We start from the raw sequence: 21,923 nt of genomic DNA, 5'->3' as shown, positions 1-21,923 counted from the left end.
GAATAACATGTAGAATTTGTTTGAAATCTCCACCTAGGACAACAATTTTACCACCAAAGGGTTTCCTGGAGTCTTGTGAGCATTTACTTTTATGATATCTTTTATAGTGCGGTCAACTTTCAACTGCATATATATGAGCCATTGGTGCTTCATCCCAAATGATTAATTCAGTTTGTTGAATAAGTGATATTAATTGAGACTTTTGATTAATAGGACATATTGAAGACTTGTGTAATTCAAGTGGTATTTTTAACCTTGAGTGTGTTGTTCTCCGGTTTATAATAGTAGTGTTGCAATTCCAGATGTTGCAACTATGAGAACTCTTTTCTTCTCTGATATTAACTTTGAAATCAATGTATTTCACAAATATGTTTTGCCTATACCACCAGATCTATAGATAAAGAAAAGCCCACCAACTTTAGTTTCACATGGCTTAATGATTTTCTCAAATATTTTCCTTTATTCCTAGTTTAATCACCCATATAATCATTGAAAATTTTCCTTGAAGTATTTTTGTCATATTGTAGTTTTTTCCATATAAGTTTGTTTATATTGTTGTATGTGTTGTTCTTTGTGGGAATTGACATATTTGGGAAATGTTGTAGAGATTTTCCATTTTCGGTCAAGATTGAGTTAATCTCATTTAGACCACAATTTTGTAATTGTTGATCAGATAACAAGTTTGAATCTTGAGTGTTTGTTCTTTTTTTTTTATTGTATATCATCTTATAGCTCTTTCCAGTGAAGATTCCATAGTTTTTTTGGATTTGTAACTTCATTGAATAGTGGAGTTGTTACAAATATGTGATGTAATTGATCTCTAATTGCCCAAATGAAAGCTTCAAATAATGTTTCATGTCATTCGTTATCATCTTTTAGTAAGCTGAGAGCTTTGCATGCTAACTTATAAGTTGGATGTTCAATGCCATCTATTGTTCTTAATTATTTATAACATAGGTCAATAAATTAACTGTAGTAGCATTCATAAGTAGAATATCTCTTCAGAACCAAGATGTGCATAATATAATCTTCAAACTGATCGGCCTTTTTTTCTTCTTGTCCAAATTTTTTCATCTTGGTTCCAAACCCACTTTGTAGGAAATTTTGGATATGTTAATTCTCAAGCATTTAAGTATTTTGCATTTACTTCAAATCATGCAGTAAACATTGTTCTCTCAATATCTGTTCTTGATACTACATAGTATAGTCATTTGTATCACTAAAAATAATTGTATGTTGATTTTGTAAATGATATTGTAGTCATTCAACATGTGGGTTCTTATGTTGTAAAGGGAACTCAAATATTTTCCAACATGCTTCAGAGGCTGATACATATTTGCAATCTATATATTGTTGTATTTCATCAATTTCTTGAATTATCTTTGTCTATTGTCTTTAGTTTGATTTGTTTGGAGAACAATGGTTGCTTTGTCAAATCCTTTGTACATGCACTTGTACAAGTATTTGACAACTTGAAAATATCTAATGATTTCAACATTGATATGGCCATTATACTTCTGTGACAAATATTTATTGTATGGAACAACTCAACGATTATCAACTTCATATTTTCCAACTTTTACTTTCTTTCCATCATTCCTCCTACAGTAGACGATACACAGAACATGTAGAAATCTTTTGTTCTGTTTCTTTTCGCACATATGGACCAATACAGGCCCGTACCGGACTATTTCGGATCTATATCGGCCGATACGAGTTTGATACATAGCATTAATTTCGTTAATCCATATTTAATACCGAATGTCTCATTAGTGTCATTTATTTAAATCTAATTTCTCTTTCATTAATTAGTCAATTACTCCAAGGCAAATTTAAATTTAAATTTGAATTTTAGCACCTAATTCAAATTCTTTCATTAATTAATGATCCCCTCTCATTAAATTCATTTTGTTAGTGTAAAAGCTTCAAATTTTAGCAATAGCAAGATTTGAACCTTAGTCACTTGACTTTAACAAAGACAAGTTCGCCAATGAGCCACACATATTTGTTTGCTATGATTATATATGCTTTTTATTTTAAGTAAATTTTCACTTTTCTTATTGAATGACAAGTGTTTATTAATAAATGCTAGAATTAATTATTAAAATTTATATACTAATAAATATTAAGATTAATTATATTGGTTTTTGAAAATTGACATTCACATTTTTTGTTTTTTTGTTTATTTTACATTTTAGTTATTCCATCATTTTTAAAGGTTACTAATTGTGTCCCAATATGTCATACTTTATATAAACCATTAAATTATAGTTTTTTACATTTAAATGACTTATTTACAATCATATAAAATTTGTAAATATAGTTAGTAATATATTTCTTAGGATTTATTTGAATTTTCTACCATATTTATGCATATCTTAATTTTTCGTCCGTATCCATACATATCCAAAGCATATCCCGATACGTCTCTTAAAATTGTCTTTACGATACACATTGCATTTCCAATACTTTGAACCTTGTGACCAACTGATCGAGCATCATTATCTCCTGAAGTCATTGCATCTTGTAAACCTTGGTACAACTCACTTCTCATTTGTTTTTTGTTCAATTTGATAAACCTAAGGTGTTCTTCCTCTACAATTGCATATGCATCAGTTAGGTATTGTTGTAATAGACAGCCACCTTGTAATAGTGTTTTCCCTTCTTCTATTTGATCTTGAAGTTGGCATGCATGAAACTCTCTTATAGAAATAATGTCTCTTCCGATGCTTCTAATAATTCTAACTCTTTCACATGAAATGTTAATGCTCCAACCATTTTCGCCATATGGAAACAATAAGGGATATTGTAACGGCATATAGCTTGGAAGTGTTTCATCTATCCTTTGAAGTTTACTTTCAATGGTACGAACAATAATATCTTGTCAATGTGTATTTTCAGACCCATCACCAACTATCAATGCTGCAATTTCATTTAATGATGATTTGTCATATTGGTTTGTATTGGAACCTCTTTTTTCTATTATTCTTATGTGTAGGTTGAGTAATTGATTCTATTGGAGGATATCTCTTCCATTATAAAACACCTTTACATAAGGATTGAGCTCATTAAACATCATTTGTAGTTGTTCTACTATGCTAGGAATCACCTTTTCCATGGTTGTATTATCTCTCATTAATCCCATTCTATTTTCAATCTCATTTTAGGTGTCATATATATATAGCTGTGCAAATCTTGGCTTGTTTCCTTTTTATGGTAGTAATGATCTAGTCTTGTGATAATTGGCACCATTGATCTTGAATGAATATGGCCCTTGTCCATCTGATAAGGTATAGTCAATCTTTCCGCCCATTGAGGTGAAAGAGAACATGAGTTGTACAATCTTAATAATTCATTGAATTTCAACAATGGAGTGTCAAATTTCCCTTGAAGTAGTTCTAGTAGAATTGTTGGTGTAGGGGGTAAGAGTGGTAGCTTTGCTTTGCCATTTTGGCAGCAAATGTAGAAAGTAGGATTAGGCATGCTACTTTTGGGTGATCTTTCTTGAATCCATGCTCTTGCACAACATTTTGTGCACCTTGTTGATGGAGGACCAAAGTCTAGACGAGAATTGTATGAAGTTCTTGGATGGGATTTCAAGCATTGTACCAAAGAGAAATTAGTATTAGAGACTATGTTATTTTTGAAGGAGTTTCAAAAAACTATCACTTATTGAATATGCTTCTTACTTAAGATTGTCAAGGTATACATGTTTATTCTATCATTTACAAGGATGCTGTAATTATAGATGCCAGGAATTGTGGATATTTCCTGCTACAATAGTTCTGATGTAGGTGGAATTTGTATTAATAATGTCGATGTAGACATTTCTCTCATATCATTTGAAGCATTGGTCTCTTGTTCTGATGTAGGTAAATGTTGACTCGAAGATGAAGGGGAATTCCTATTTGTCTTTGTAGATAATGATTGATCCTTGTAAGATTCTTTGTCTGGTTCGTCGTGCCAATTCTTGTATTCTTTTTCTTCATTTTCCTACATAAATATTTTTTAGTTTTTGGAAATAGGAATCATAAAAGAATTATGATAAATTTTTGTAATTATTCATACTTTCTGTATTTGTTTTTCCTGTGGTGTTGGTTGTAGGAACTTGTAGAAGAGGAATCTCCTTAATAGAAGAAGGATAATTTTTGTTGGTTGGTAACAATTTTTTGGTTCTTGATGTTAATGGCTCTGACATACCTATTTTTTTATGGGAAAGAATACATAATTAGAGATGTATGATCCTTGAGTAGAAAAAAAAAGAACCTTGATGGCTCTAGAAAAAATGAATTCAACCTAAAATCTTGAATTCAGATTAGATAAAAATCCAACAAAATAGTTACTTCTCCCCTTTGGATATATTATCTATTAGATTGAGCCCATATAACCATGGGTTAGAAATAAATCCTATGGACACAACAGATATGTTAGTCTATAGAGGGTACTTATAACTCTAATGATGAATCTCAAAGAAATTCTTTTTATTTTTTTCATTTTTTTATTATCTTTTTTTTTTTTTTAAATAGAATATCTAGCAGAATTTCCATTCATTATTGTGTTGGCCTCTTTACAATCATCTAACTATTATGAGAGAATTTTCTTTCAAACTTATTGCAAATCAACTTGCAAATGAACTTAAAACCAATCAGCAGACCACATCAATGAGAAGTAAATTAAGTACAATGACCTAAACATTACTGCAGGAATGCAATGGAAAAAAGCATCACATTTAAATGTTATTAAGTGAGGAACATATAGATATTAAGTGAAGGTATAGCATCAAAAGAGACTTGTGACTGCCATCCATAGCATTTGAATCTGAGTAGTGGATATGAACTACAACATGATATAATGTGTGCTCATGCATGAATTTTTATATATATTTTCATTAGTTTAGAGTTTTCATTACAGTAGCTCTTAGGATATCAGCTAAGCCAAAATTTTATGACCGATCAACTGGTATCATAATCATGTTTAACTAATTAGGTATCATAATCACAGGTAAGTCAGAACTCTTCCAGTATCATGTCTTTCCAACATCATAGTTGAACGCAAGTATCATATAAAAACTAGGGACATACTAAAAGGGGTAGAATTGTGTAGCTATGTAGAGCCACAATTTTATTGAGTCCGTAGGAATAAGACACTACAAGAACTTTCAATGAAAATATTTGGAATGTGCAACTCTTGGTAGATATTGTTAGCCAAAAAAGGAAAAAAGAATAACTCTTGATAGATATTGTTAGCCAAAAAAGGAAAAAAGAATAACTCTTGATAGATATTATTAGCCAAAAAAGGAAAAAAGAATAACTCTTAGATATTATTATGATAAAGTTGCATAGGTGGGATAGATAAAGATTTCAAGAGTGTGATGGTGGATAAAATATTAAAGGGGTTGAACCATGTGGTAAATCATTCTAATGTTAGGCAGCATAAGATTTACCAAAACTGGGTTTTATTGTATGATCCACTTTTGTATCAACCTTTAGGAGTTTCTGGAATTGGGGGACTAGTTAGAGATCATGAAGGAAAATTTGTTGGTTAACTATAGGACCAAAATTGGGTTTAATTCAATATTAGAGTTGGTGCTAATTGTATGATCCACTTTTTCTTGATTGCTCAACTATTGAATGATTTTGAGAGATGTATGGTTTAATTCATGAATAACTCAGAGTATGGATTGAATTAGTTTTATGTCCAGATGTGTTAAGGGTTGAGGCTACTTATGTCTACAATAAAAGAGAAAGTAATAATTAAGGAATCATCAACTTAGATGGTTAAGAAATCACTTTCTAAATTAAACAAGAACTTGTTATTTCATCAGGATGCAAAACAACACTTAAATATCGGTTCCTATACTGCATATTGCATCTTGATAATGCAAAGCCAATTGGAATATTAGTAATGCTTTGCTTCTTTTTCAATTAACATTTTAGGTGGCATGGTTGTTATGGTATTTTTTTTTCTCTTTTTTATTTTTTGATTTTGAACAATGGTTGTTATGGTAGTTTCATTTGATTAGAATTTGATTCAATCTTGATATGTTATAGTCCTTTATAGTCTATCACCATTTATTTGGCTTTCCTTAGCTATTAGGTGTAGTAAAGTCTGATAAATAGTTATAAGCTTTCTCAGTAAAAGGGCATATTTTAGTCATATAAATTTTGAGTAGTAATTCTAGTTCTCATACAAGTAGTTGGGATATGCTCTAAGCTACTTCCACCAAAATAAAAAATAGGATCTGCTTTAAGCTACAAGAAGATGTTTTTTGGGAACCTTATCTGGGTATCTTTTACAATTCTATTAATAAACCTTCTAATTATTCATCAAAGAAAAAGAAGATGTTTCTTTTTACATAGAAGATGATAGGTAACTTTTACTATATGGCATTGGGCCTAGTGGCTTAAGTTGGCAAAAATTAATCAGGAAGGTTCTCAAAGAGGCCATGTCATAGGAAAAATGGAAGTTGTTCCTACAGCATGAGTTACTAAAAAAACCAAAAAATCTAATATGAGTTATTATCATACTCAGAGTGGAATGCTCCAATTGAACTATGCCATCTGATGAGGGACTACAGGATTAGTGTAGTAATCAGTTTTCCCCACATATCCATCATGTCCGAAAGGCTTTATTTTGATGCTACGCCAGTGAGTTGAAGACTCTCAACTGCTCGGATGCACAAATCATCTCCAATTGTTCTCAATATTGTAGTTGAAATGTGTTTGGCTTGTGGAGTTCTTTGATCCTTGACATCACCATGAAACTAGTGGGTTCGGTGGCATGTTCCAGTGCAGAAGGGTGCACCAAAAAATCTATTGTAAGAGAGTCCTTTAAAGTCTTTATGTGCTACCAGCTATGAGCACATCATCTCTTTAATTCTAACTGAAACCTTTTACTAGGTAGAAGATGTGTCTTCAAATACCTGAGCATTCCTTTTAGACATTACATACCAAAGTTATGCCAGTAGGAACTTGGCCCCAAACTATCTGGCCTCATTTGCTTAAGTCATTGAACTCCCAACTTAACAAAAAGACATGAATGGATTATGGGAAACAACCCAACCACCTAAAGGTTGCTAGGATAGACCTTGGAGGTTTTGGATGATAGAACATATCCTTGTTAGCCTGTTCGTGAAATTATGAGGTCGATGATATGAAAAAAAAGAGAGTATTAGTCAATTGATATGCATAGATAGTCAAGGTGCATGCCTGCAGGACATGGACAGAGGAAGTGGAATCTAATGCATATCCAAGAGTCAAACTTGTCAAGATGAGAAAACATGACTTGCAAACACATATATGGAAAAGTACATACTATTAAAATAGTTGATATTTTTTCATAAACACTTCTATAGGGTTAATCTACACACTAAGAACTTCACTTTGTAAGGAGCTGCTGTTTTGCAAATTTTGTAGTTAGGAAATTCACTTATGTCTAGAATAAAAGAGGATTTATAATCAGAATTCAAAAGTATGTAAATTAATGTAGGCAATATGGTAATCCAAATTCAAAAGTACGATAATCTTTAAGAGTCAATGACTTTTGAAGGTTAGGGAACATACTTGAAGAGGTGAACTAATGACAAAAAGAGTGTGAGAAGTAAACTTTTTGTTCACGAATGATCTGATTCCAATATAGAGAAAGTAAGAAGAGTGTGACTTCAAGTATAAATTGATATTAGAATTCCAACCAAATTAAGCATTGACATAAGGAGGAAGAAACAAAATAGACATGAAATGTTATATAGTCATAATACTTATTATTTGGGCAGAGAGGATAAAACTATTATCTAAAAGGACATGTGTTTATGTTTTATATTAACAAATATAATTGGAAGCAACACTTATAAGAAAATAATAGAATAAAGTTAATAACAATACAGTTGTTTAATGGTTAATATATTTTATAGTATAAAAAACTTATTTTAGCCACTTGTATGACAATAACAGTCTTAGAATGACAATTATATCATGACTTATTTATTTTAAGAAAAAACAAAAGAAAAGTTAAGAATGCTTACTAAAAATATTATTTAGAAGAATAGGTGGTCATGTATTATATTAACAAGTACAATTGGAAGACACTTGTATTACAGTTAATCATGTATTATATTGTCACCATTATGAAATTATATTTGCTATATAAATTATCATTCACAGAAGATTGGTGCAAAAGTAACAATAGTATTTGGAATAAAAAATTAGTTATGAAGCAAATAGTGTAATTGTGAAACCATGAATGGTATTATTCTCATTCTGGAAGACTAGTGCAAAAATGCCAACAATATTTGTAATAAAATAAATAAATGGTTATGAAGCACATTAGCAAATTTTCTAAAGGCAAAAAGAAAAAAAGGAACAAAGGCCAGATATTAATGGATTGAAGAAGGTTTTTTTGTTTTTGAACAGTTAATATATTATTATATTAAATCAATAAAGAAAAAAAATATAGGGTATACATGATCCTGTACAAAGAGATTCAATACAGTGTAAACAACATCAAGGACTCCCATTAAAAAGGTCTATTTTCAAAAAAGATGCAATACAATTGTCCCCATTAAAACTTTTTAAGACAACTACGTTTCTTCTTTCTATCCATATTGCCCAATATTTCCTCTCTTTGACATTCCTTTAACTTGACACGTTGATAGGAGATCCTTAACATTTGCTGGGCAGCACCATAGCATAGGGATGATTTTGCAAAAGTGAATAAAGTGAATCCATATTCTGTAAGAGAATTTACACACACACACACAAAAAAAAGGTAATTAGAGGATTGGATCTCCCTGTCACATAGAGGGCATCTTATATCCAGCATGATAATTCCTTTTCTAGTTGGAAAGTGACAACTAGTGGTTATTTTCTCATCCTACAACTACCAGTTAAACATCTTTCAGAGGGAGATACTAAGCTCAACTTCTTAAGGTGATTCATAGTGAAGTTGGGTCCATTTTGGAGTAGGAGGAGCTTTCATAGATCATAGAAGTCTGATCATGAAGTTTTGGTTAAGTTTTTCAATTAGTTTCTGATGGGCACCCTACTTTAGGTTGGGATGTGTTAGCTAACACATATTAATGGGTCAATTGATGGTAGACTTGGTAGCTGTTGTGCCTCATCATATGTACAATACAGACAAGCTTATGCTTGCTTCCTCTATACAATTCAACATGTTGAATTGCAATTACTTTGCATGAGGGAGAGGTAGAGGATGATTACAAATAGATTGTTGCTGAACATATTTGCAACTTTTTACATCAGTGACAATTGACAAGGTAGAGGCCTCAGTAGATGTGGGGTGTGTGAGAGGAAAGGAACGGTTGTTGTTTGAGAATAAGGCCAAATCTCAAGAAGAATTAATATCCCACTTCCCACATCATGTTTTATTACAATCTGTGGGTCACCGAGTCTGATTTGTTTAAAGGAATCTCAGTTAGTGACATTGATAGAGTTGTGTACAATTTTCTGTTCTCCCCTTTTCTCCCACCCATTTCCTTTTCTTTTTTGATCAATTTGTCTCACCTATTTCCTAAGGCCCAATTTTCAGATGTCAAGGAGGGATGACCTTAAAATTTGTGGAAGTGCTTTTTACAATCCCGGTTATTGGGTTGTCACTCTCTTAGTAACAACTGCCTATAATCTTCCCTACATGGCATACTTGTCATTCCAAAGATTATTCAATCCTATGGATCATCATATCATTCAAGAGATTAAGTACTATAAGAAAGATGTGGAGGACCAACGCATGTGGACAAGGGAACGGTCAAAAGCAAGACAGAGCACAAAGATTGGGTTCACAACAAGGGTGGATGTGAAGATCAGGCAGTTGAGAGGGAAGTTCCATAAGAAATATTCTTCTTCAGGTGTGAAAACTGTAATACCTCCTTCATAACCTTGTATGGTCATGTAGTATATATTTTTTTGTTAGGATTTCAAAACCAACCCCATTTTTTGTTCTTTTTTTCTTCATTTTTTGGTACTTGTCCCAATATCCCATTCATGATTATTTTTCCACCTAGGTACATGGGGTTGGTTCAGAGTCATTACAAAGGAGCAATGAAGTTGTTTGTACAATATTTATAAAAATCATGAGGAAATGCTGCTTTTTGAAAATACTAACAACACCTAAATATCAAATTATATGGTTAAGAAATCAACTTAGAGTGTGTGTTTAATTATGTTTTGACTGTATTTCAACATGCAAGTTTGAAACTTAACATGAAGGTTCAAACATGCATTTAGTTTAGGGGATGGGATAAAAAATGTTGACGATCTAGTGGATACGCTCATATATCTTCTCTAGGTACATGAAGTGCAAACATATTTCTTTGGTCAATTTACATATAAAGCCATTACCATAATGCAAGAGGCATCTGTCTCACTCAAACCCTTAGTTTTGTTGTTTCTTGGTATGCTATTTATTTGGTTAACTGTACACATTTTGTTTCAACAAAGCTCTAGGTTAAGAAGGAGATGCAAACCCTATACAAAAGAAGTATGGTCTATCAAATAATCTACAAATTTGTGGAAGAATTTAATGATTTTTCTTATGAACAATATTGATCAAGCACATTTATAGTCTCTTTTTGGGTTACATCAGTTTACACTTTAATTTGGTCCATGGCTGTCTCATGCAGGTTTTCCAATTAATTTCTAGCTTATAATGCTTGGACTTTGGATTTACCCTATTGATACCTGAACCCTTGTTTCTTAATAATCTAAATAATTACTACAAAGTTTCCATGAGTTTGTTGATAAACCATCAAGTAGGAAATTTTCCCAATTACCTTACATCCAAATACTTGACTGAGTGGCTAAGGATTGGTGACATGTGGTAATAATCCTGATTAACTCTTGAATGGATAAATTATCAATTGAGTTGGCTTTTTGTGAGGTTACCTATGTGGGGCTTGTGCAACTGCACACCCTGCTTTCAAACCCCAATGAGCATGTTTAATGTGTATGGTAAGCAACAAGGTGAGGGGGTAACTTTCCTCATTACAACCTTCATGTTTTCTAGGAAGGAATACTGCATAATATATTAGTGATTTTTCATCTACTAGTTCTTGTGTATGGTGTTGTTTTTTACTATTTTCTTTTCTTGTTTATGTCCATAAGTAGTATTCAAAACTAGGATCTACCATTGCAATGTTGATGCTGAAGGAAACTTTAGTTTGGGGATCTTGAAAGATGGTTGTAGTCTTGCTCTAACCATCTCAAAGGTGCTACTTGCAATCAGATCAATATTCATCAATCTAGACGCAAGTAAGTCTTTCCATGCTCTTTGTTGCCAAAGTTTTCATTTGACATGGTCTAGGAAATACTAAATTAGTCCATAGTCCATACAAATATATATTATTTTGTATTAGGAACATTAAATACTGTATCCAGTGTGTTGAATATGATCCTAACCTATTTTATTAATTGGATTTTGCTTTATCTATTTTGACCACATTCAACATTTCCAACTATTGAACTTGTATATTATATTGGACTGTTTGGAGATGGCTCAGATATGTGATCATTTTATTATGTCTACCCCCCTAAAAAAAGACTTGGTCATCCTCTTTGTTAGCTCTTCTTTTTCAATTTGTTTGGTTAGATCCCTCTCACTCTCCTGCCTTCCTCTTTCTATAATTATCCCTTCCACAAAAAATGTCTTTGCTAATAATGTTTGGCATGGGTAGTATAGAACATGAAACTAATTCAATCCCCACACATACTAAAGAAACAAAAATAAAATGATACACAAAAAAAAAGAAGAGAAATATCTATACAATCATATTTTCCTTTACATTTATGTACACAAAAAGGGATAAGCAAAACATCTAATTATACTTTTCAAGTACTGTTCTTTCAACATTCACTAGACCTAACTTAAAAACTAGTAAAATTACAATTCTTCACATTACTCTTTGTAAGTATTTGATAAAGTTAAATTGTACATTTTAAGGCAGTTGTTCATTTTCTCCCTCATTTGCAAGGAAGAAGTACTCAAAGAACTCGGGGTGGTTAACCCAGCGTGGTCAATCCAATGCTTAAGTCAATGGCTAGTTGTGTAAGCAAGCTAATACTTGAATGCAAGAGAGCTAGTAAGCACAAATTGTGCATACCTTCTCCTCCCTATGAGGTTGGAGGTGAGGCCTATATATAGGCGTTGTTTGGCGTGGGCTTCACGCATCGCGACTGAGATCTACGGGAGGTCATGCCTAACCGGTTCAAAGTCCTTAGAGGTAGCCGTGTACGTATACCAGTCTTCGCACCTTGTTCGGTTTCCTTTGGAACATTTGGTGCAGGGGCCAACTTTCGAGAAACCCAAGAGTGATGGGATGTGCATGAAGAATGGGTCGGTGAGCACATCTTGCAGGTTGTCACCTGGACCTCAATCAGGTTGACAAGCCTTCGAAGGAGGTCACTCCTAACGTCGAGGTCACTTCGGCTAGTGGTGAGGTGCCATAGGTCAGCCCTGTACGAGGTGCTGCAAGCCACCCTGAATTGTGGACGAGGTTGCCAGCTAGCTTTTCACTAGGTCGGCGTCGAAAGCAAGAAGCTAGGTCGGTGACAGAGGCAGGTTGCCAGGTCGGGCTCTACCATTTTGGCTAAGACAAGTCATCGCCTATGTAGATTCGGGGTGTCATCCAGCTGTTCTGAGATGCCATGTATCATGATGTCACTAGAGGGTCGAATCCGCCCTCATCAATTGCCCCCCATTCCTGAGATGAGATCAACTTGACGAAGGGAATAGCTTGTTTCTTTGGCCCATAGTGACTAATTTGATGAGCTTGTAGCTGTTGGTCCAGTTTGCTCCCTTGGTTGGAAGAGTTGAAGAGTTGAATGTAGCCTTACGCAGGACCTCACTGTCTTGATCATCAGAGCATGAGATTGAATTCATCCATTCGATGAGAGGTGGAGTAGGTACCCCGAGGAAAACTACCTTATTTGGGATGCAACTATCAAGGAGTTTTGCAATCCGGCCAAGTACCTCAAGAGAAAAGCTCATCATGCCATCCTCAAGAGGGGGTTCTAATTGTGTGACTGCCTCGTTAGGTTGCTCCACCCGGGTAGGCTACAACACAATGTTTGTCGAGCTGGTTCTCAAAAGAGCAGTCAACGAGGTCAATGTGGAGCTTGAAATCGAGGTGGAGGTTGGCTGTGAAGAGATCGACCAAGTTTGCATATGCCACGGTGATGAAACTGAACTAGTCATTCCTTCGTTTCTTTTTCTCTCCCTTTTTATTTTCTCCTCTTTTTCTTTTTCAAGTTGGCGGTGAGATGTCGACATCCTTTAAGGTCAATTAAGTGTAGCAATTGCAGCCATGACGTTGTCGAGCTAGATAGATAGGGGGTTGACCAACTGAGATCGGTCTTCATGTTGCCGATGTGCTTTGAGGTCGGCTTGAGGGGGCCTTCGCTAAAAAGCAGTATAGCTTTCCCTTAAAACTCGACTTGATTAGGTCGCTAGAATGGATAGTCGTTCTATAGTAGCTTTAAATGTGGTTGCTTCTATGTCATCACTTGAGATTGGCTTCCCCACGTAGGAGCTTGCGAGATCATGGCATACTGTACCACCTGCTCCTAGAATCGCTAGCTGCTCACTCCTACTGGAGTCATGGTAGGCTCACCTTGAGGGGTCAGGTCTACTGTTTGTGGGCCGCCTACTCTCACAGGAACCACGAAGGGCTCAACCTATGAGGCCAGTTTCACATTCAATTCGCTTCCAACTCTTAGGGGAGCTATGAAGAGCTCGATCTGTAGTGAGGCTTCGCAATTTGGACCAAATCGCTGAGGCTCGCCCGAGCTAGTTGTTCATTTATGTTCTACTTGTGAGCTTCGTTGATATGTATATTACTCTCGACGTCGGATGATAGGGTAACGCCGCAACTACACTACATCAGCCCTCGAAGACGTTGGTCGTCTACTCCTACGAGAAGTCATAGGGAGCTCGACTTACGGGGAAAGCTCTACTAACTGTAGGTTGCCAACTCGCACGAGAGCCTTGAAAGGCTCAACCCACAAGGATGTTCACATAGTCCGTAGGCCACTAACTCCCGCAGGAGCTGCAAAGGATTCAACTTGTAGGGGAGACCTCGCAAAGAAGGCTGACGAGGCTCATTCGGGCTGAAATGAGGTTAGCAAAGCTACTTAGTCTGCTGAGCATCAACTCCCGCAGGAACCATGAATGGCTCGACCTATGGGGGTGGCCTAACTCCGAGATGCTTATCGCCGGATTACTGGTTGTTGAGGTCGTTTTGCTGCTAATTGTTCTGTGGCGGTATGAGTGCACCGAACTTCTCTCGTGCCTACATATGAAAATTCATACTTTAGCTTATAGTACTACCGCGCTTCAATCCCAGCGGGAACTACTGATGGCTCTACTGCAGGCATTCACATAAGGTAGTGATGTGTTTGTCTAGGGTAATGGGAGTGTTGGGTTCGGCATGGTTGCTACTCCAAGAAATGCTATGGGCATTGGACTTGCCTAATTGTCACAAGGGAGGTTCTCAAGGTTCACCACGGATGTTCTTTCCTCCCCCCACCCCCCACCCCCCCAAGTAATTGATTTTTCATTATTGATGTTGGTGCTGCTTGAAAATGTCATTGAGTAAATAGAAACGGAAATTAGAAGGTGAGAACTCAGCTTTCTAGAAGGAGAGAACTTAGCTTTTTGTAGTTGTTCCCATAGATGGTGCCAATTGATGGTGCACGATTTGGATGCTCCTAGCTAGATGGTAGCTCACCTCGTTGGCCAGTTGAGCTGCAAGGAAGAAGTACTTAGAGAACCCAGGGTGGTTAACCCAGCATGGTCACTCCGATGCTTAAGCCACTGACTAGTTGTGTAAACAAGCTAATACTTGAATGCGAGAGAGTTAGTAAGCACAAATCACGTGAACCTTCTCCTCCCTGTGAGGTTGGAGGCGAGGCCTATATATAGGCGTTGCTTGGCGTGGGCTTCATAGATCGTGACCAAGATCTTCAAGAGGTCATGCCTAACCAACCTGAAGTTCTTAGAGGTAGTCGTGCACGTAGACCAGCCTTCGTGCCTTGTTCGGTTTCCTTCGGAACATTTGGTGCAGGGGCCAACTTCCGAGAAACCCGAGAGTGATGGGATGTGCATGCAGAATGGGTCGACGAGCACGTCTTGCAGGTCGCCACCTGGACCTCAATCAGGTCAGTAAGCCCTCGAAGGAGGTCGCTCCTTACATTGAGGTCACTTCGGCTGGTGACGAGGTGCCACTGGTCGGCCCTGTACGGGGTGCTACAAGCTGCCCTGAATTGTGGACGAGGTCGCTAGCTAGGTTTTCATCAGGTCGGCATTTGAGGCAAGTCGCCAGGTCGGGCTCTATCATTTTGGCTAAGACAAGTCACCACCTATGTAGTGTCAGGGTGTCATCCAGCTGTTCTGAGATGCCATGTGTCTTGATGTCACTATAGAGCCAAATCCGCCCTCATCACCAACTTTGCATTATTTCTCCATAACCTCCTAATAAAGATTTTGGTTGAGAATTTTGGAAATCTATTTGCATCTGCATACACTGGTTAGAAATGTTAGTGAAATTTAAAAGGACATCTCTACCCTCCCATAAAAACCAACCTACACCAGAATATTCATCAGGTTCAACTATATGACAACTACTAATTTGAAGTTGTTCAATAATACTTTCATATTTAGACTTTTTGGCCCTTGTTTCAACAAGAATAATCCCAGTAGGTCTGTAATCTTCAATTAGACCATTCATAATCTCTGTGAACATATAATCTTTAACTCTACGAACATTCCAACAAAGTATCTTGATTGATGGATAACTTGCAATTTGAATCTTGTTTTGAACTATGTCTGACTGATTCATTTTTCTTGCACTTGGTAGCCATGCCTCCCATAGTGATCCTTCATCAAATTCATTAATCATGGATCTCATTGAGAGAGAATGTTGTCACGGTTTTGAATGAAACTTAAATCGGCGAAAGATGTTAATAGTTATGACACTTGTATTCTTATGAGGTTGTATCATTGTTATTTGCTAACATTGTGGGCCAAAAACAAATTTTAATGGATATTCATTAAGAGAAATTTTCCTACTAATACTAGGAGCATATGTGCATGTAGGACTCATCTTTTATAGTAACGTGCAAAGTTTTCCAAAGAAAAACTTTTGCACATATAAAAAAAAAAAACATCTAAGAGGCTTTATATTATTTGTAATTTGCAATCATCTATATATCATTTTGTTCAAAAGAAAGGCAAAATTAAATATCAAGAAATTAAAAACAACATGAACAAATAAAGCAAAAACCAAAACTAATTTGTAAAGAAAATTCAACATTGTTATTAATTATCTATAGCATGTGGCAGATTTTTAAAACCCCATTTGTTTTTGTTCAGAAGGGAAGAGGTTATGTTTGTTTTTAGGAGAGATCCATATTGTTTGGCATGTTGAGAGGGGAAGGTCAAGAAAGTTATGGAATTCTCGATGGGCACCATGAAGTTGCATCCATCAGTGATAAACTCGAATCCCAAAGTTCTTAAGCTTGGCTTGGAAACAACAAATTGACCAAGGTATATGGTTTAAAAGGTTATGGAGTAAGAGAACCTATTGAATTTATTGAGTGAATAAGCTAACCTGAAACCTACTCAATGAGCTTGCTTCTTGTGACAACTATATTCAACATTTTGTACTACTCTATAATGTTAGCATTTATTCTTTCTATCATTGGTCTATTTCTCTCCCATTAAAGGAATTCATACAAGAGATGTGAAGCTGAAATTTACAGTTTGCTAACTCACAACAACAATAACTTCAGCAAAGAGGTTGGCCAACTTTTAGTGGGTGTTACCATCCCTGAGTACATATTGCAACTTTCTAATGAAGTCATGAGTAGCCTAATGGGTGCTCTTATAAGTAACATTTTAGCCAATATACATTTTTCAATAAGATTGGATATTTCCTCTTTGTATGAGAATTTTGGAATTTATGTTTGCTTTGAAAGACATTATATTGGTGTTACTCTCCTACTTGAATTCACTAACCAACCTAATTTTGAATAAAAAAACCAACAAATGGATCCAATTGCGAACATAGCAACAATGATAATAACCATGTATTAGATGAGCTATTTGTGAATCCCATTTGATGATGTGTTTCACCCCTAAAAACCTTTATTTTTTGTTCTCATCTAATTTTTTCAATGTTTAGCTTAATGGAAGAAGCAAGAATGTCTCTATGAGTTTTATCCAAGTAAAAGTAAGATGCCAAGAGGATCTACTAAGAAACATTCTTAGTAATCTCCTCTTCACTAAAAGCAGGAAACAACTCCAAAATCAAACTCCCACAATCCCTCTAAGGATCAAACTTTTATACCACTATCAATTGGTTACCATTATCACAAATAAAATCTAGCACAAGTACATCATCTTTGGGTAAAACAATACCCAAAGAAATGAAACCCTGAGACTAAGGACATTGTGCAAAATCAAATTCTCTATAGAAAACACCATGCTTTTTCACATTGTAAAAAGTCTATACATAGTGAAAACAAAATTAAAAAAAAAGGCAAAAAACAAATTTACTTTGTAAAGGAAAAGAAAACATACCTAAACACAGAGACAAAATAACTTCACTACATATTTATAAGAATGCATCTTTATAATCATTAATTGTCTATAGCAACCAAATCGAAAAATTTTCAAAATGTTATTGAGCATAGCACGACAACTGTAAAATAAAACCTACAGAAATCAAATTGAAACAATACATAAGTAACCAGCTGTAAACATGTAAAATATGATTATTAGATAATAAGAAAATTTATGAATCAGAGATTCAGAGAGTTGAGAGAGGACAAGTTAGCAATTATAGACAAAGAATGTAAGCTTTTAAGCAAAGAGAAGGAAAATGCGAATCTCATCTCATAAAACAATAGAAGTCAAACTAATTGGAGATTCGCTTGTCTTGGTGTGGCTCTAATTTGCCAAAAAGACAAACGGTCAGCATACTCAAACGGGGGATTCGCGCATGACCTCCAATGGCAAGTTCGACGACCCCTAAAAAAAACGTTGTGGAATGCGATGGTCATTGTCAAATACAAAATGAAATCACAGCTGCCGCAAAAGTTAAAGGAATTCAAGAGTACCTTCACCGTGAATGGGCACCATTGAATTTGGAACACAACGAGTGTCAAGAGAAATTGCCTTCCAGAAGAATGCTGAGGAGGTAGCCATGGAATATTCACCGTGAATGGATGCCATTGAATTTGGAACACAACGAGTGTCAAGAGAAATTACCTTTCTCTCGACAAGGTAGCCATGGATGAGAGGTGAGGAAGACAACTCACAAGGAAGAGATTTCACGCGAAGAAAAACTTCACGTGCAGATACCTTATCCTGCTGGAAGAGATTTTTGCACGAGAAGAAAAAATCCACGTGTCAATACCTTATCCTGCAGGAAGGAAAGGCCACGTCACCTTGACAAGGCCCTTCCCGCCTTAGTATATATAATAGATGTATACGTGCATATATCTATATATGTATGTATGTATATATATTAATATTTTTAAAAATGTGATTAAATATATATGAATACATTTAGATCTTGTTTAACAGAATTATAAATTTTAACTATTTTTATTTTAAATTTTTGAAATAAAATAGAAAACAAAAACAAAACGATTGATATCACAAAAAAAAAATCACCAGAGGTGGAGATCTCTGTAGAGACAAAGATAGGAATAACCTTGTCCCTGCCAATAAGGACGGGGATAATGAATTTCATGGAGACAAAGGATGGAGAGTGGCTCTTCCCACTCCGTTGCCATTCCTATTTCTACATTATATGTAAAAGCCATCATCTCATGTATCATCCTCCACCAAGGTTTGTCAAGGCTTGGGCCTATTGGGCAACTCATGATGACAGACAAACAATTGTTTCCCATAGTTGGGTGCCAGATCACATTATGACAAAACAGGAATAAGCATGTTTTTGAGAAAACTCGGAGCTTTCTTGTACCAAACTTTCATGTGAAACATTTTTTTCCCAAACTAGTGTTGCAATCAATGGGGTAAAATTAAGTGAAACAATCACCTAGTGAGCTATTTTGGTCTTTTTATTAAGGTTTTCAGTAAAACAATACTTAGTACATAGATCCTATATAGAAAAACAAATGCTGATCATTTTTTTTTTTCCATGGAGCTAGCCCATCCTCCAACCGTGACGGCAGCGGCATTTGATGTCTTCGCGAACTTATTATCTACCGAGTAACCAGTGTTTTTAAATTTGGAGAGGACTTAACCAACCCAGAAAACTTTTCCTTACGATTCATCTTATCAAATTTGTCAACTCAGTCCAGGTTGAACACAAATTTTGATGCACCACTCCATAGGAGCAGAAGTGCCCTAGGGTCCATAACCGGGATGTTATCATTCGAGAAGTTCTTGCCCAAGGTTTTTAGAACCGGATCAGACAGGGAATCGTTTTGAGTCTGATTCCTGTGTCAATAAAAAAACAAAAAACAGCCAAAAAAAAAACATTGTCTGGGTTGACAATTGGATTGCCTGAATCAACCGTTTGTTGACTAAATCAATGATTTTTAGTTAAAAAACAGTTTTAGAGTAAAATGGAACTAGTCAAATGACAGGTTCCTGATTTTTCCGGTCCAACCGTTCGGTTTGATCCGGTTTTGAAAATACTGTTCTTGCCAGCCATGCCAGAAGCTAATACAGAAGCATTGGTGGGGTGTCATTCACAGTGGCTGATGATTTCTCAGTGAGAGTGAGAAAAGCCAAGTGGAGTGACTCAAAAATCAGAATCTATTGCATCCCAGTCCCCCGACCACATCATCTAAACTATTGACATCATGCGATTTGAATCATCTGATCCTGTTTACAGTAGTAACACATTTTGCCAATCCACAACGTTGATTACCTTGACTCCATTCCTCAGAGGCCATTGATTGATCTTGTTTATTACATACATACAAAATTTTGAGCTAGAAGAGATCTCCTAAATAGAATTATTTCAAGGGTGGTATGGGCAACACTCTCCTGATCACCTCCTCACCAACCCTTTGTGAAACAATATTAAATATTTATTCTGAGAAAATTACCAAAAAGGTATTATTTTATTCTTTAATTATATCACCGATGGTGTAGGAAATTCTTTGCATATTATTTTCTTTGTTTCTTCAATTATGCCTATTGGGTCATAAATCTAGCACAAATACCATTTTTGTGTTACTTGAATATTTTGTCAATTAAGAAAAAAAAATTATATATAAAACAGGTTGGACTATGATGCTAGAAAGACATGATATAAGCAAAACTTACAGCCAACCAATTTGATTCATTATCATAAAAGTGGTAACCAATCACATGACATTTCATCAAAATTAACAGGATTGTGATTCATCAAACCCTTTCCAGTATCATGTCTTTCTGGCATCATAGATTTCCCTTATAAAAATGTTTTTTAACATTCTTTCTCCCTCTTGTCACGAATGAAACTTAGCATTTTGAATCATGTTATCCAAAGTCCGAATGGATTAATGGTTAAATAAAAAATAAAGATGAAAAATAAAAATAAAGGAGAAAACATATCATGGTTTTGTAGAAAAGTAAAAGAACAAAGGAAAAATGAAGCAAAAAAACATTTTTTATTGCTGAAGTTTTCCGAAGATATAATAGCAGTCAATATAAAGGTTATTGGATGTCTCAAACGCCATGTAAGAAGACCTAGTTGGCACAAGCTGTTGTAGAAAAAGTTTTGCAAAGATTTTGTTCCACATTCCCTAACCATATGTGAGATTTTATAAGTTGTCCTACAACACCCCAAATATATATTATTTTCACTTAGGTTCCGTTTGGGAAGAATGCAAACACAAGCACGGGCCATGAAAAATGACAGCATATGTATTTACAATGAACAAATTTGGTATTGCACTCTTCCCGGACAGAGCCTTAAGTACATTTTGCATCATTAAAAATATTTTCCATGGCTGTGTTAGGATCAAACAAGCATATTGTCCAAAGAAAATTAGAAAATACAGTTAAAAATAAAATGAGCACCAGGAACATAATCAGAGGATACATACATTACAGGAATCACAGTTCAGCAGAGGATAGGTAACAAAAACCAAGGTTCTAAATATCGACACGGGTGTAATGTGTTATTTTTTTTTTTTCAAAACTGCTTCAGAGGGATCAATTTAAGGCCCCGCTACCCTCTGAACTAGTGACTGATTTGATACAACTCCTGTAAGGAGCATATTGGGAAACCAATACTTTGAACTTTGACAAGAACTGAAGTGGCTAGCTGCTTCATTCACTAAACATAGGCATATATAGATTAGAAGAGAAATCTCTTGTTAAGAAAAAAGACAATATAATGCGTGATTATAAAGACAACAATTTTCTTTATGCTTTCAATGTAAACTCAAAAGGCTCTGGATGATAAATAAGAAATTCCATATTAGTAAGCTCAAAATCAAAATAATTAAAATTTTACTACTAAAAGAGGATATCATATTAGAAGAGGGAAACCCCTAATGCTCTTGTTTGTCACTTTGTCCTTGTCCCCATCATCTCTTTGCTGTCGCTATTCTTTTGACTTAGCATGGTATATGAGTTGGGGTGAAGTCAACCTAAGTCCATATTGGACAATAAGCCCCACCACTATACCCCATGGTTTGGGCTTCAAATTAACAAGAACTATATTAGTTTTCAATCATTGAAAGATGATGTGCGATCCCTAGGATTAATCGCCAATAGCATAATCAAACTGTAGGTAAAATTTTCCTGCTGGTTGTAGCGGAAACTTGGATACCGCAATAAAGCTCGCATGGCGATCACAAATACGCTCTTACAACGCCCGCTTCTGTGAGACTGGATGCTGGAGTTTGTAATTTCTCAGAGAGAGGGAGGGAGATGCATACAAGTTG

The 21,923-nt window shown here is 35.3% G+C and overlaps 1 long non-coding RNA gene across 1 annotated transcript; it reads right to left on the bottom strand.

Moving 5' to 3' along the window:
- Nucleotides 1-17,752: 17,752 nt before the first annotated feature.
- Nucleotides 17,753-18,344, bottom strand: LOC148876840 (uncharacterized). Its single transcript, XR_016098540.1, has 2 exons — nucleotides 18,126-18,344; nucleotides 17,753-18,036 (listed from the first exon to the last, which is right to left on the bottom strand). It is a non-coding gene; the product is annotated as an uncharacterized LOC148876840 (long non-coding RNA).
- Between the last annotated feature and the right edge of the window lie 3,579 nt (nucleotides 18,345-21,923).

Source organism: Nelumbo lutea, chromosome 1 (assembly GCF_056320005.1).
Source record: "Nelumbo lutea isolate HS-2025 chromosome 1, American lotus-T2T, whole genome shotgun sequence".
Taxonomy (NCBI): Eukaryota; Viridiplantae; Streptophyta; class Magnoliopsida; order Proteales; family Nelumbonaceae; genus Nelumbo; species Nelumbo lutea.
Note: the sequence above shows the minus strand (reverse complement) of the source record. Positions and strands in the feature narration are given on the sequence as shown.